The 13,602-nt window shown below is 42.8% G+C and overlaps 1 protein-coding gene across 2 annotated transcripts in view; it reads right to left on the reverse strand.

Annotated features, from left to right (window-relative positions):
- The window catches only part of EYA3 (EYA transcriptional coactivator and phosphatase 3), a 105,266-nt gene extending 102,911 nt beyond the window's left edge, over positions 1 to 2,355 (reverse strand). For both annotated transcript variants that reach the window (XM_032863909.1, XM_032863908.1), the window contains exon 1: positions 2,198 to 2,355. The gene's annotated coding sequence lies outside the window, so the exon portion shown is untranslated. The remainder of the gene's footprint in view (positions 1 to 2,197) is intronic.
- Between the last annotated feature and the right edge of the window lie 11,247 nt (positions 2,356 to 13,602).

Here is a 13,602-nt window from a genome sequence, read left to right on the forward strand (position 1 = left end):
AGGTTTAGACTTAGACATCCCAAGAAATAAAAAGTTCAGAAATGAAAAAGGTTGAAAAAGGGCCTTGCATCAATCCAAATATAAGTCTATCTATGGAATTCCCCTGGCTAAAAAAAAAGTCTACAAACCTGGAGGTGAGAAAACAGAGAGCCAGCCCATACTCACTCTCACTGGGATTAGTTTTTAAGGATGCAAAATGATGAGGCCAGGATGAACAGAAGCTAGAGTTTCCAGTATAGGTGCTGGGGAAGAGGTATGGGTAAGGAGCTTTCAAAAGGTCTTCCCTCAGCAGTTAGGTAAGGCCTGAAAGCCAACCAGAAGGGTCCTTCTCTGTGGCTTCCAGGACGAATATGGCCACGCTCCAAAGTCCTTTGCTAAAAATAGCTGAAGGGAGCAGCTCAATTCTGGAATGAGCCAAGGTCTATGCTATGCTTGCATATGTATATGTATCATATAATGAGAGAAACTTTTCTATAACTCATCAGTCAAAAGTGAAGCAGACACTAAAAGCTATATTTATTCTGTTCACTTAAGTACTAAATTTCAGAGCACAATTTATATTTCAGAAGCTGCTCACAGAAAAACATTTGCAATCAAATGCTAGACACCACTAAAAACATCACAAAAAAAAAATAAAAATTATCCAAACCTGTGTCTCAAAATACACCTCAGATCACAAAATTTGAGAAATGGGACACAAATCACTATGAAATCCAATCTCTTCATCTTAGAGGTGACTAAGAGCCATCACAGAAATTTAAGAAATTTAAGAGAAACCTAAGTCTCAAATGAGAAAAAGATGGTTTTAAGACTAGTCAGTTAAGTGTCTCCTGGTTTGGCTCAGGTCTGATCTCAGTCATGAAATGCATCCTAAGCAGACTCCAATCTCAGCAGGGAGTCTGCTTGAGATTCTCTCCTCCCCCCTGCCCTTCCTACTTCTGCTCCCCCCACCTCTCAAATAAATAAATCTTAAAAAAAAAAAAAAGAGTAAAGTGAAAACAATAAAGAAAAGTAAAATAATAATAGTCGAAGTAATAATGTAGTATAATGCCTGGCTTATGAAGAAATGGGAAGAAAAATAGAAAACTTGTCAATACAGGAGAAACAAAGAAACAATTCATGAGACTTAAGGATAAAGATACATATGCACACTGAGTTCAAGCAAAGAAAATGTACTTTTGAAATTACTAACTGTGCATTCTTTAGCAGGAAACAAAATTTCAGTGATACTAAAATTTTTGGCAAAAAGCTTACAAATCTGGGGCTAAAAATCTCCCAAGAAACTCTGTCCTCTGTCATAGCAACTGTCCTGTAAGTAAAGCCTATGCAGAAAACAAAGGTGATCGTGCCAAGAACATCTGCACTTTTACCTCAGCCGTGCACATCCATTCTCACGGGAGAGAGAACACAAAAATGACAGGACGTCCTCATGGCCTGTCAGTTAACAAGACCACACAAGCCCCATCTCTAGCAGTTTCGTGTGCCTGCCACCTGTTAGTCCTCTCCAGAGAGAGCCCCCCGAACTGTGCTCCAGGAAAGAACTGGGTAAGCCTTTGTTGTTCCCTAACTACAGAACTACCAGAGTTGACTCTAACACAACGCCTCAAAGCAAAACTTCCTCCAGGATGGATAAATCGGCCCAGACTGGGACTTTCGCTAAGCCCTCCTCTAGCTAAGAAAAGGCGGGAGAACCCCAGGCGAAGCACAAATGTCACCTACTAGTCCCAGGAAGACATAGGGGTCGAAGGTGATGGAAGTAGGGGGACGGGACCTAGGACCCCAGAAAGATAGGCTCGGTTTCGCAGGGGAGGAGGGGAAGCACAATGAGCAGGTGGGCCGTCCTGCTTCGGGAAAGAACGGTAGATACCAGGGAGGTGCTAACAGGAGAGCCGGGCGAAAGCGAGAGGCAGTGCTGAGGGAAGCGCTGAGGCAAAGGGCAAGAAACCCGGGCTTGTAACCGGCGGATGAAGATGGGGAAACAGCCAGGCGAGAGGTGCGCGGGGACCGGCAAGGCTAAGGCGAGGTGAATGAGGCGAGGCCGGCGAGGGAAAAGGCTGAAGTGAGGGAAGCATTGCAGGGACAAGGGACAGGCAAAGGGAACCCCCACCCACAGGGACCAAGACAGAACTTCTGACCCGTCCCCCTACAGGCTGCATTCGACCGGCCACATTCAGACCCTGTCTCGGCGGAGACTCACTCTAAGGCTGCAGAGGCCCCAAAGCAGGACATGGGTACTGGTCCAGACTCACAGCAGAACCAAGCGGATGGAGGAAACCGCGGCGTTAGCGTGACCCGGATGCGCATCCCTAGGAACCGGAAGTCAGAGGCCAGGGTCACCGCACAATCCACACCTCGTTCCACCAGAAGCCTCTGGGCGCATGTGTCAGGCCTCACGGGGCGGGGCGAGGAGGGATCTAGACCCCGCCCACTCCACCCTCCCGAGAGCCCCGCCCCTGGTTACGGCTCGAGGGGAGCCTGGAAGTGGGTAGTGCGGAGAGGTGGTCCTTGGTTGCCAGCGGGCGGTGGTGTTGTGGCGCAGCTGAAGCACAAGCAGGCGGGATAAAGAATATTTTAGCATTCATATTTTTAGACGGTTTTTTTTTTTAGACTCGTGTAATGCCTGCCTCCCCAAAGCGATCGTGAGCAGAAATGCCGATGTATGTGACAGATTTAGAAAAACTGTGGGAGGAAGAATGGGTAAGAAATTCTGGAAGACACTGGTAGGGAGGCGAGTCCAGGGTGGTGTTTCAATCCCCAATATTAGCTTATTTCTAAAATTGTATTAATCTTACAATGACTTCTATTTCGTGCCCATTATTTTATGTCAGAAACAGTATTAATGCTTCGCTAACTTTAAATTACTGCCCAAATATGGGCAAGGAGCCAGACTGAATTCAGGTATTGCAGGGGCTTGAGATTTATTCAATTTGAGGGCCCTGTTTAAAAAAAAAAAATCCAAAATTACAAATACAATATGAGGTATAAAAATGAATCTTTGGGGTGAGAAAAGAAATCACAAATTACAAATTTTAAAAACTTAACAAATACCACAAAATTCAGAAAAATTACCCACTATTTTTAAACTGCTTGATACACCTCTAAAATACTTTTTTCTTTTTCTTTTTTTTTAATTAGGCTCCACTCCCGGTGTAGAGCCCAGTGTGGGGCTTGAACTCTCCACATTGAAATCAAAAAACTGAGCTAAGATCAGGAGTTGGATGCTCAACCGACTGAGCCAGCCAGGCACCTCTAAATTACTTTTTTTTCTAAGTTTTTGGCTGTATATTCTTTGATCACCTCCTCCTATGACAACAATTTATTAAGTAATGTCATTTACTAAGATCCTTGACTCCTCTCTTGCACCCCCACATCGAATTCATCAGAGAGATCTTCAGAACCTGCCATCAAAATTTGTTCAGAATCTGACCATTCACTGCCTCTCTTGGTAAAAGCCACAATGTGTGACTGCTCTTTTTTTAAACCCTACTTTTCCCTGATCTATTAACCCGGCAGCAAGCTTCTGTTAAAACTTTAAGCAGAGGGGGGCCTGGGTGACTCAGTGGGTTAAAGCCTCTGCTTTCCGTGCAGTCAGGATCCAGGGTCGTGGGATCGAGCCCCACATCAGGCTCTCTGCTCCGCAGGGAGCCTGCTTCCCTTCCTCTCTCTCTGCCTGCCTCTCTGCCTACTTGTGATCTCTGTCAAATAAATAAATAAAAATCTTAAAAAAAAAAAACTTTAAGCAGACCATGTCCCTTCTCCAATGGACTCCTTTTTTCTTTTTTTAAGATCTTATTTATTTTTTTGAGATAGAAAGAGCAACGGAGAGAACACAAGCAGAGGGCAGAGGGAGAAGGAGAAGCTGACTCCCCACTGAGCCCAGCGCAGGACTTGATCCCAGGACCCTGAGATCATGACCCAAGCCGAAGGCAGTTACTTAATGGACTGAGCCACTCAGACGCCCCTGGACTACTATTTTCAAGTGAGGAAAAAAAAAAAAAGTCTTTAAACTGGTCTAGAAACCCCTCAACATGGGACACCTCCCTACTCCCCCAAAGTACTACTAACCTCATCTACTCCCCATTGTCCCCCCCCCCCATCTCAAGGCATATTGGCCTCCCTGCTGTTCCTCAAACCTGCACATAAACTCAGGCCCTTCTGCTTGCTGATCTCTCTGCCTGGAATGCTCTTCCCCCAGATAACTGATCATTCACCCTGTCACCTCCTTACATTTTTGTTCACATGTTACCCTCTTCATGAGAACTTCCCTGCCACTGTATTTAAAACTGAGGCACCACCACCCTCCCTGCACCTCCTAGCCCAATTCCTCACTTATTTTTTCTCAAATAACATTATCCTATCCAACAATTTGCTGCTCAGTTTGGTTAAATGTCTTTCTCCCACATATACACACCCAAAATGTAAGCTCCAGGAGGGCACTGGTGTTTGTGTTTTGTTCACAGATGTATTTCGGCACCGAAACAGAGCCAAGCACTTTGTAGGTGCCCAATAACTGTTTGTTGACTGAAAAGATAAATTGCCCATTTACTTTGCTTTCGCTCATGTGAAACCATGCAAGCTGAGCCACCAGTTCCACTGGGGGGAGCCCATGAGTAACCAAAGTGCTATCTCCCAGAACAGTTTTTCCTAAACCATATGCATGTACGGAATTCTAAAACAGGGCCAGAGAAAAGCATATACAAATTCCTCCCGAGAGCAAAGAATGTTGTACCTGCTAACAGTAAAAACCCTCCAATATCATCACAGTCCCTTAAGAATAAAATCTAAAAAAAAAAAAAAAAAAGAATAAAATCTAAGCTCTAATCTATGGTCCACAAGGCACTTCTTGACCTGTTCTCCCTAACTCTCAGATGTCATGCCTAGCCTCCCTTCCCCTTACATACAGTTCCAGCCATCCTTTCCTTTCTTCCTGTACAAACCAAGCTTTCTTACCTCAGAGCCTAAGCACATACTGTTCCTGCTTTTCTCCAAACCTTCCAATGACTAATTCTTTCTGCTACTCAGTTAAATTCACCCCTGAAGACTTCCCACGGGCCTTCCGTGATCTCTTGTCTGCTGTCTAAAGTAGTTCCTGCATCCCCTTCCCATACCTTTTCCTCAGAGTCCCTATTAGTATCTGAAATTACCTTGTTTAATGTCTATCACTAGAAAGAAAGCGCCACAGGGATCTTTTCTTTTTTAAAGATTTTACTTATTCATTTGACAGAGTGCGCGCACAAGCAGGGGGAGCGGCAGGCAGAGGGGAGGAAAACAGGCTTCCCACAGAGCAGCCAGCCTGATGTGGGACTTGATCCCACGACTCTGGGATCATGAACCAAGCTAAAGTCAGACCCCCCCAACAACTAAGCCACCCAGGCACCCTTATAGGGGTCTTTATCTCCCTTGTTGAATTTTCAGTACTAGAAGAGTGATTGGCGTATAGTAGGTGCTCAATAAGTAAAATAAATAATTACCAATATTTATTGACGCTTTGCACTGTCACTTACTGTACATAGTAAATATATGTGTTCATATTTATTTTTCAATCATCCCAACAAACTTGGGAAGTGTTATGATTATCTCCATCTTACAGATGAGAAAACTGAGGCAAAGAGAGGTTGAGGGGCGCCTAGGGTGGCTCAGTCGTTTGGGGAGTCTGCCTTTGGCTTGGGTCATGATCCCGGGGTCCTGGGATCAGGCTCAGGTCAGGCTCCTTGCTCAGTGGGGAGTCTGCTACTTCCTCTCCCTCTGCCCCTCCCCCACCCCTGCTCTTGTGCGCTTTCTCTTTTAAATAAATAAACAAAATCTTTAAAAAAAAAAAAAAGAAGATAGGTTAAGGAACTTGCTCAAGACCACACAACTGGCAAGAAGCAAACCAAGAACTTGAACCCAGGTTTGTGTGACTTCAGAGACCATGATTTCTCTCAAACTACAGGAAGAGTTTACGTAGCCATGTATGAATTCATTTTACTTACTAGTTTCTGTTCTCTGATTTCATGAATCTTTACTTGCTGTCACAGTCAATAGAAGTGGAAATGTTTACTGTTTGTTTGTTTGTTTGTTTTCCTGACCTACTGCACTACTCTTGGGGACAGAGCTAACGAAATACACAATAAAATATGGTTTTATTTGAGTTGGGTGTAAGTAGATATTTGTTACATTATTTTCTATAGATTTGAAATATTTCAAATATTTCATTCAAAATTTAAGAAATGCTATTAAAGAATTAATTAAAGAAGAAGGGCTATTAAAATAGTCTAAAATTGGGATGCCTGGGTGGCTCAGTCAGTAAAGGGTCTGCCTTTGGCTCCGGTCATGATCCCAGAGTCCTGGGATCGAGCCCCACATCGGGGTCCCCCAGGCAGGGAGTCTGCTTCTCCCTGTGCCCCTGCCCCTGCTCGTGCTCACTCTCTCTCTCTCAAGTAAATAAATAAAATCTTTTTTAAAAACTATAAAGTAGCTAAAAAATATTATAGCCAGGTCTTTTTTTTTTAAGTTTATTTATTTATTTTTAAGTAATTTCTACACCCAATGTGGGGTTCAAACACATGACCCTGAGATCAAGAGTTGCATGCTCTTCCAACTAAGCCAGCCAGGTGCCTCTATAGCCAGATCTTTCTAAACAAATACAGATGCAAATCAAAACACAGGCCTAATCACACTGAAAGTGTCTAAAAATAAGATTTGTAAGTTATACATCTCCATTTTTAAAAACACACAATGAATGTATGATCAGTGTTTTGTTAACAGTTTTCAATTAAAACTCTCCTCACTGATATATCTGAAGCACAATGGTCTGAGTTTTGTTTCTGTTCGCTTCTCTGTTGTGTTTAAGACAATATCTTATTATACACATGACAGTTGAACCTCTAAAAGCAATCTATAGTTGGTGGGATAAAAAAGGATTACTGTATGACCCAGCATTCCCATTTCTGAATGTATATCCAAAAGAATTGAAAGCAGAGTCTCAAAGGGATATTTGCATGGCCATATTCATAGCATCATTAGTCACAATAGCAAAGAAGTGGAAGTACCCCAAGTGTTCATCAGCAGACAAATGGATAAACAAGATGTGATATATATGTATAACAACACTATGGAGCCTTAAAAAGGAAATCCTGTCATATGTTAACAATTGGGATGAATCTTGGGCGGGTGGGTAGCTCAAGCGGTTAAGTGTGTGCCTTCAGCTCAGATCATGATCCCAGGGTCCTGGGATTGGGTCTGCATCGGGCTCCTTACTCAGCGGGAAGCCAGCTTCTCTCTCTGTCCCTCCCCACATGTCATGTGCCACATGCATGGGCAAGTTCGCTCTCTCTTTCTCTCTCTCTCTCTCTCACAAAAATAGATAAAAATATTTTAAAAACAAAACAAAACAAAAAACAATAGGGATGGACCTTAAGGACATTACGCTAAGTGAAATAAGCCGTTCACAAAAGGACAAATACTATATGATTCCATCTACATGAAGTATCTAAAGTTGTTAAATTCATTAATATGGAAAGTAGACTAGTGGTAACCAGGGACTACAGGGAGGAGACGGGGTAATTGTTGTTCAGTATACACTTAACTGTACACTTAAAATGGTTAAGATGGTAAATTTTATGATATGTGTTTCTTGCCACAATACTATATTTTCCAAAGAGCAATGTAATATAGAACTACCCTATGATCCAGCAATCACACTACTAGGTATTTATCCAAAAAATACAAAAATACTAATGCAAGGGGATACAAACACCCCAATGTTTATAGCAGCAGTAGCTATGATAACCAAATTATGGAAATAGACCATGTGTCCGTAGATTGATGGATGTGTAAGATGTTACGCACATACGCGCACGCGCGCATGCGTGGATACTATTCATCCATAATAAAGAATGAAATTTTGCCATTTGCAGTTACACGGATGGAGCTAGAGAGTATTCTGCTGACACAGGAACATGTCCATCATAGCCTATTGGTCAAAGCAGACATAGAGGACATGCAGATAGACCCGGCCATTGTCAGAGTAACTTAGACCTATTGCCTCTTCTGTAGGCCATCTGATGTTCACCAGAAGAGCTCCCGGGGAAACCTTCATTTTGATGTGCAGCTACCTATTTATTTAGCAGCTACTTTGTAATATACTAGGCTCTGAGAACACAGCAGAAAACAAATCAGACCGAACTCCTGCCCTTGTGGAACTCACATTCCAACCAATCTGTGGTCAGAAATGTTGTGTGTTTCACATGTTCAGCTGGGGCTCAATATCCATTCCCACTTCTCTCTAGTGAGCCTTCCTATACTGCGAAGGTGGGAGGGTTAAAGACGGCACCTCTCAGGCTCCCTGATCACTAGGGCTCTGGATGAAAACTAGGTATTGCCAATTAGAGGCACTTGGGTCCAATTTACAAGAGAAATGAGAAAGAGGCCATTTTCCTGCACTTAGCTGTTTCTACTGGTCAGTAGGATCATCACTAGAGATGTGGGGGTTTTCTGTGGCAGTATCTCAGTTTCTATCTCCAGCTCCATGAGTCAGAAAGGTAGTTGTTAACAACAGAGACCAGGAAGGCAGTTCTCCATTCTTAGCTTTCCGACTCCTGAACCTTGGTTACAGAGGTATGTTCTTGAGATCAGTAACACCCCAGTTGGCCTCCAGGCTCTCTTCTTCAGACTTTCCAATAGTTTCCTAAACATCTATTTTCCTAAAGTAATTCTCTGCTTTAGACACCTAGAATGATTTCTTTCATGTGGGGAACACTGAGAAGGGATAACATTAAAATTGAAAATGCTCAGTACCCACTATCTCTGCCTTCTAGGTAAATCCTTCCATATTTGCCTGATGACTATATTAGAGTCCCTCACATGGATATCTGAGCACCTGATGTCCTTGCCTTTAACACCCCCCCACACCCCAGATAGCCTGGAGTTCCAGACAGTTCTACAGCTTTCCAGCATCTGAGTGAACATGACCAGTCCTGGGAATCATTGGAAGCTTAGAAGACTCAGTTGCTGCAGTGAAGGCTCCCAGGGCACCATCTCAGCAGGAACTCTTTAGAGGCAGGGTCCCTCCTCTGCTGGGTCCCTCCACTGCTCCCACAGCAGTGTGCTTTCCAGCTATAGGATGGGAATAAGAGGGGCGCCTGGGTGGCTCAGTGGGTTAAAGGCTCTTCCTTTGGCTCAGGTCATGATCCCAGGGTCCTGGGATCGAGCCCCACGTCAGGCTCTGCTCGACGGGGAGCCTGCTTCCCTTCCTCTCTCTCCGCCTGCCTCTCTGCCTGCTTGTGATCTCTGTCTGTCAAAATGAATAAATAAAATCTTTAAAAAAATAAAAATAAAATAAAATGGGAATAAGAATACTCTTCCCGATTCAAGGAGCTTTGTAGACTATACAGGACTACCTAGATATAAGATGCTACATATTATCTGGACCAGTGTTTCTTCAAGTATGGAAGTCTCCAAGACATTATTAGGGAGTGAGTGAAATAAAAATTATCTTAAAATAATACTAATTCAGTATTTCACTTTTTCACTCTTGTTCTCCCAAAAGTATGGTGCAGTTTCCCATGTTATTGCTCTGATGGCTAAGGAATATGTATTCAAATATGTGCTTTACTTTAAAAATTTCTGTTTTAATTTGTACAAGAGCAAATATTCATAGCTATACCCCATTTAAACAAAAGCTTTTGGGCTTCACAATAATTTTTAAGACTGTTAAGGGATCCTAAGATCAAAAAATTTAAGAACTGCTGACTTAGGCCATTGTGATACCCATTCTTGTACTATCTACAACAGCCCCCACTTTAACCACTTCTGGGTGCCTGTCTCCCACTCATGGTCATATCCCTGCCATGTCCAACACTCTTTTACCAGGATGCCTTTCTATTTTAATTAACACACTTGAGATAGTATCTTCTTGCACAGATGTCCAATAGCAGCTGTCTTGGCACAGCCTTGAAATTCCACATAATTGTGAGTGGGCAACAAGATACCCAGAGACCAGCTCCTTCCCTTACTGGTACTGAATCATCCTTTCTGGCTGGATTCATCTAGAATACCTGGTTTCTGCCCTGCTTTCACTGTATTTAACATCAGTGTGACCCACTTTGACCTCCTATTCCCACTCTGGGTTCCCCTCCTGTTCAGGTGACCCCTTGCTATGGGGATCCTGGCCAGTTGCCCATAACCAAGCTGAGTCATCCCCAACCATTATCCCTGTCCAATTCCAGCCTTCCCCTTCCCTTATTCTAGGCTAGAGATGAGTCAAACTCAAGCCTCTTGGAAGTTTTCTGCCAGCCAGAGAATAGATTAATATTTGCTTTTAATTATGTCTGTGTCCTCCCTAAGAATGCTATTATCTGTGCATTTGTATTCTGTTAGATTTAAACGTAAAACATAAACAGTTAATTCTTGCTGATAAGGATGAAGGAGACTATTCATTTCTATGTTATACATGTCAGGCAAATTTGCTGGGGTTGTTTTGTTTCTGTTTGTTTCTTTCTTCCTAAAGTGAGAATGTGTAGAGATTAAGAACAAGGCCTCTTTAGAGAGATTATGTCTCTTCTCCCAGAATTTGCTGGCTCTCCCACTGATAGTTATATGATGACACCACACAGGTCAAATAACCTCTCAGTACCTCTTATTTCTCACCTATAAAATGGAGATTTTAAAAAACACTTATTGAAGAAGAAGGAGGAAGAGGAAGGGAAAAAGACCTTATCTCACAGAGCTGTATGAGAATTAAAAATATGTAAAGTGCTTGTAATTATTCAGATACATACTTATATAAATGATTAAAAATCAGAAAAGAGGGGCGCCTGGGTGGCTCAGTGGGTTAAGCCACTGCCTTCGGCTCAGGTCATGATCTCGGGGTCCTGGGATTAAGCCCCGCATCGGGCTCTCTGCTCAGCAGGGAGCCTGCTTCCTCCTCTCTCTCTGCCTGCCTCTCTGCCTGCTTGTGATCTCTGTCTGTCAAATAAATAAATAAAATCTTTAAAAAAAAATCAGAAAAGAATGGAGACATAGAAGCTATGCTATGAAGCTTTCATGAGTTTAGAAATGCGGGAAAAAATTGTAATATACCCTAAAATACTGATCTTTATAAGGAAACTCAAGAAGGTGAGAAGCCATTAATCCAAGTGCTTTGGAGAATGCTAGGCCCTGGGTATTCCATTCTCCTTTGTTTAGAAAGATAAGAAGGGGTGGTGCCTGGGTATCACAGGTTTGTGCTCAGGTCCTGATCTCAGAGCCATGGTGGGATCAAGCTGAGCATTGGGCTTCTTGCTGAGCATGGAGCCTGCTTGGGATTCTCTCTCTTCCTTGCCCTCTGCCCCTCACGCCTTGCTCACGCCCTCTCTCTCTCGCTCTCTAAAAAAGAAGAAAAGAAAAAAGAAAACAGTGGTTACTCACTTAAAGCTGTAAACTATGTTTGTTATAGAAGGTTAATTTTATTCCAGCTTAGTGAAAATTTTTCTTTTTAAAAAAAATATTTGGGGTGCCTGGGTGACTCAGTGGGTTAAGCCTCTGCCTTCGGCTCAGGTCCTGATCTCACGGTCCTGAGATCGAGCCCGACATCCGGCTCTCTTCTCAGAGGGGAGCCTGTTTCCCCCTCTCTCTCTGCCTGCCTCTCTGTCTACTTGTGATCTCCCTCTCTGTCAAATAAACGAATAAAAAAAAAATCTTTAAAATTATTTATTTATTTATTTATTTATTTGAGAGAGAGAGTATTTGCAGGAAGGATTAGAGGGGGAGGGAGAGGAAGGGCAAAAGAATCCCAAGCAGACTCCAGACTGAGTGGGGAGCTCGATCCCACAACCTTGCCACCATGACCTGAGCTGAAACCAAGAGTCAGATGTTCCCCCAACTAAGCCACCCAAGCTCCCCTTAGTTTAGTGATAAATTAAGCCACTAATTATGACCTTGCAGAGTTAGATCTAATTAACTTGACCAGTAGAGAAGTCTGGGCAGAGGTGTCTGGGTGGCTTAGTTGGTTAAGCGTCCCATTCTTTGTTTCAGCTCAGGTCATGATCTCAGGGTCAAGAGATCAAGTTCTGCATTGGGCTACTCACTCAGCAAGGAGTCTGCTTGAGATTCTTTCACTCCTTCTCTGCCACCCCCACCCCCGCTGCTGCTTCCACATGTGCTGTCTTTCTAAAACAAATAAATAAATTCTTTTTTAAAAAGTCTGGGCAGTTTCTCTTAAATTTAGTAATACATCCAACTACATGCCTTTTTGTGAAAAAAGTTCTAAGAAAATAAATATAAGACTCTAATAGGTTAAAATTAGTTTATGTGCTGTCAAGGTAAATATAGTGACAGATTAATTTTAAAAAGCAATGCAGAGGGACACCTGGGTGGGACAGTCAGTTAGGCATCGAACTCTTGGTTTCTGCTCAGGTCGTGTTCCTGGGGTCACGAGAGTGAGGCCTTCCCCGGGAAGCGGAGTCGGCTTCAGATTCACTCTCCCTCTCCCTCTGTCCTTCCCCCCACTGCCTGACTCTCTCTCCCTCTAAAATAAATAAATAAATCTTTAAAAATAAATAAAAAATAAAAAGCAACATAGAGAATAAAATTCTGTTACATGCTACAACATGGATGAACCTGGAAAACATTACACCAACTGAAATAACCCACACATGAAAGGACAAATATTGCATGATCCCACTTGATGAATTACCTAGAATAGGCAAATTCACAGAGACAGAAAGTAGAATAGAAGTTATTAGAAGTTGGGGGAAGGGGAAATAGGGAGTTACTGTATATTAATACAGTTTCTGTTTGGGATGATGAAAAACTTCTGAAAATAGATAGTTCTGATGGTTCTATGACACCACCAACATATGTAGCACCACTGACTTGTACACTTAAAAATGGCTAAAACGGAGGGGCCTGGGTGGCTCGGTCAGTTAAGCATCCAACTCAAGGTCTCATTCAGCTCAGGTCTTGATCTGCACACCCAGTGTGGAGCCTGCATTAAAATAAATAAATAAAATAAAGTTTAAAAGGGAAATCTGGCTGGCTGGCTCAGTCGATTAAGCATCTGTCTTCAGCTCAGGTTGTGATCCCGGAGTCGTGGGATAGAGCCCTACCTTGGGCTCCCCGTTGAGCAGGGAGTCTGCTTCTCCCTTTCCCACTGTGGGCTCTCTCTCCCTCTCCCTCCCTCTCAAATAAAAATAAAATCTTAAAGAATGTTAAAAAGGTAAAATTAAAAAAGAAAAAAGGCTAAGACTGTAAATTTTATGTTATGTATATTTTACCACAATAAAAAAAGTGTCCCCCCGCCCAAAAGCAATGCAAAGGAAACAAAACAATGTAAAATTTTTCACAAGACAAATAGTCTGGACTCTTCAAAATGTTGATGTCATGAAAAATCTGAAATTGTAGAGGAAGTGCTCTAGATTAAAAGAGAAAAAAGAAGAGGGCACCTGGGTGGCTCAGTCAGTTAAGCGTCTGCCTTTGGCTCAGGTCATGATCCCAGGATTCTGGGATTGAGTCCTGCACCAGGCTCGTTGCTCAGCAGAGAGCCTGCTTCTCCTTTGTCCACTGCTCCCCCTGCCTGTACTCACTTGCTCTCTCTCTGGTGCTCTCTCTCTCTTTCTGACAAATAAATAAACAAGATATTGA

Source organism: Lontra canadensis, unplaced genomic scaffold (assembly GCF_010015895.1).
Source record: "Lontra canadensis isolate GAN:19392208 unplaced genomic scaffold, GSC_riverotter_1.0 scaffold25, whole genome shotgun sequence".
Classification (NCBI taxonomy): Eukaryota; Metazoa; Chordata; class Mammalia; order Carnivora; family Mustelidae; genus Lontra; species Lontra canadensis.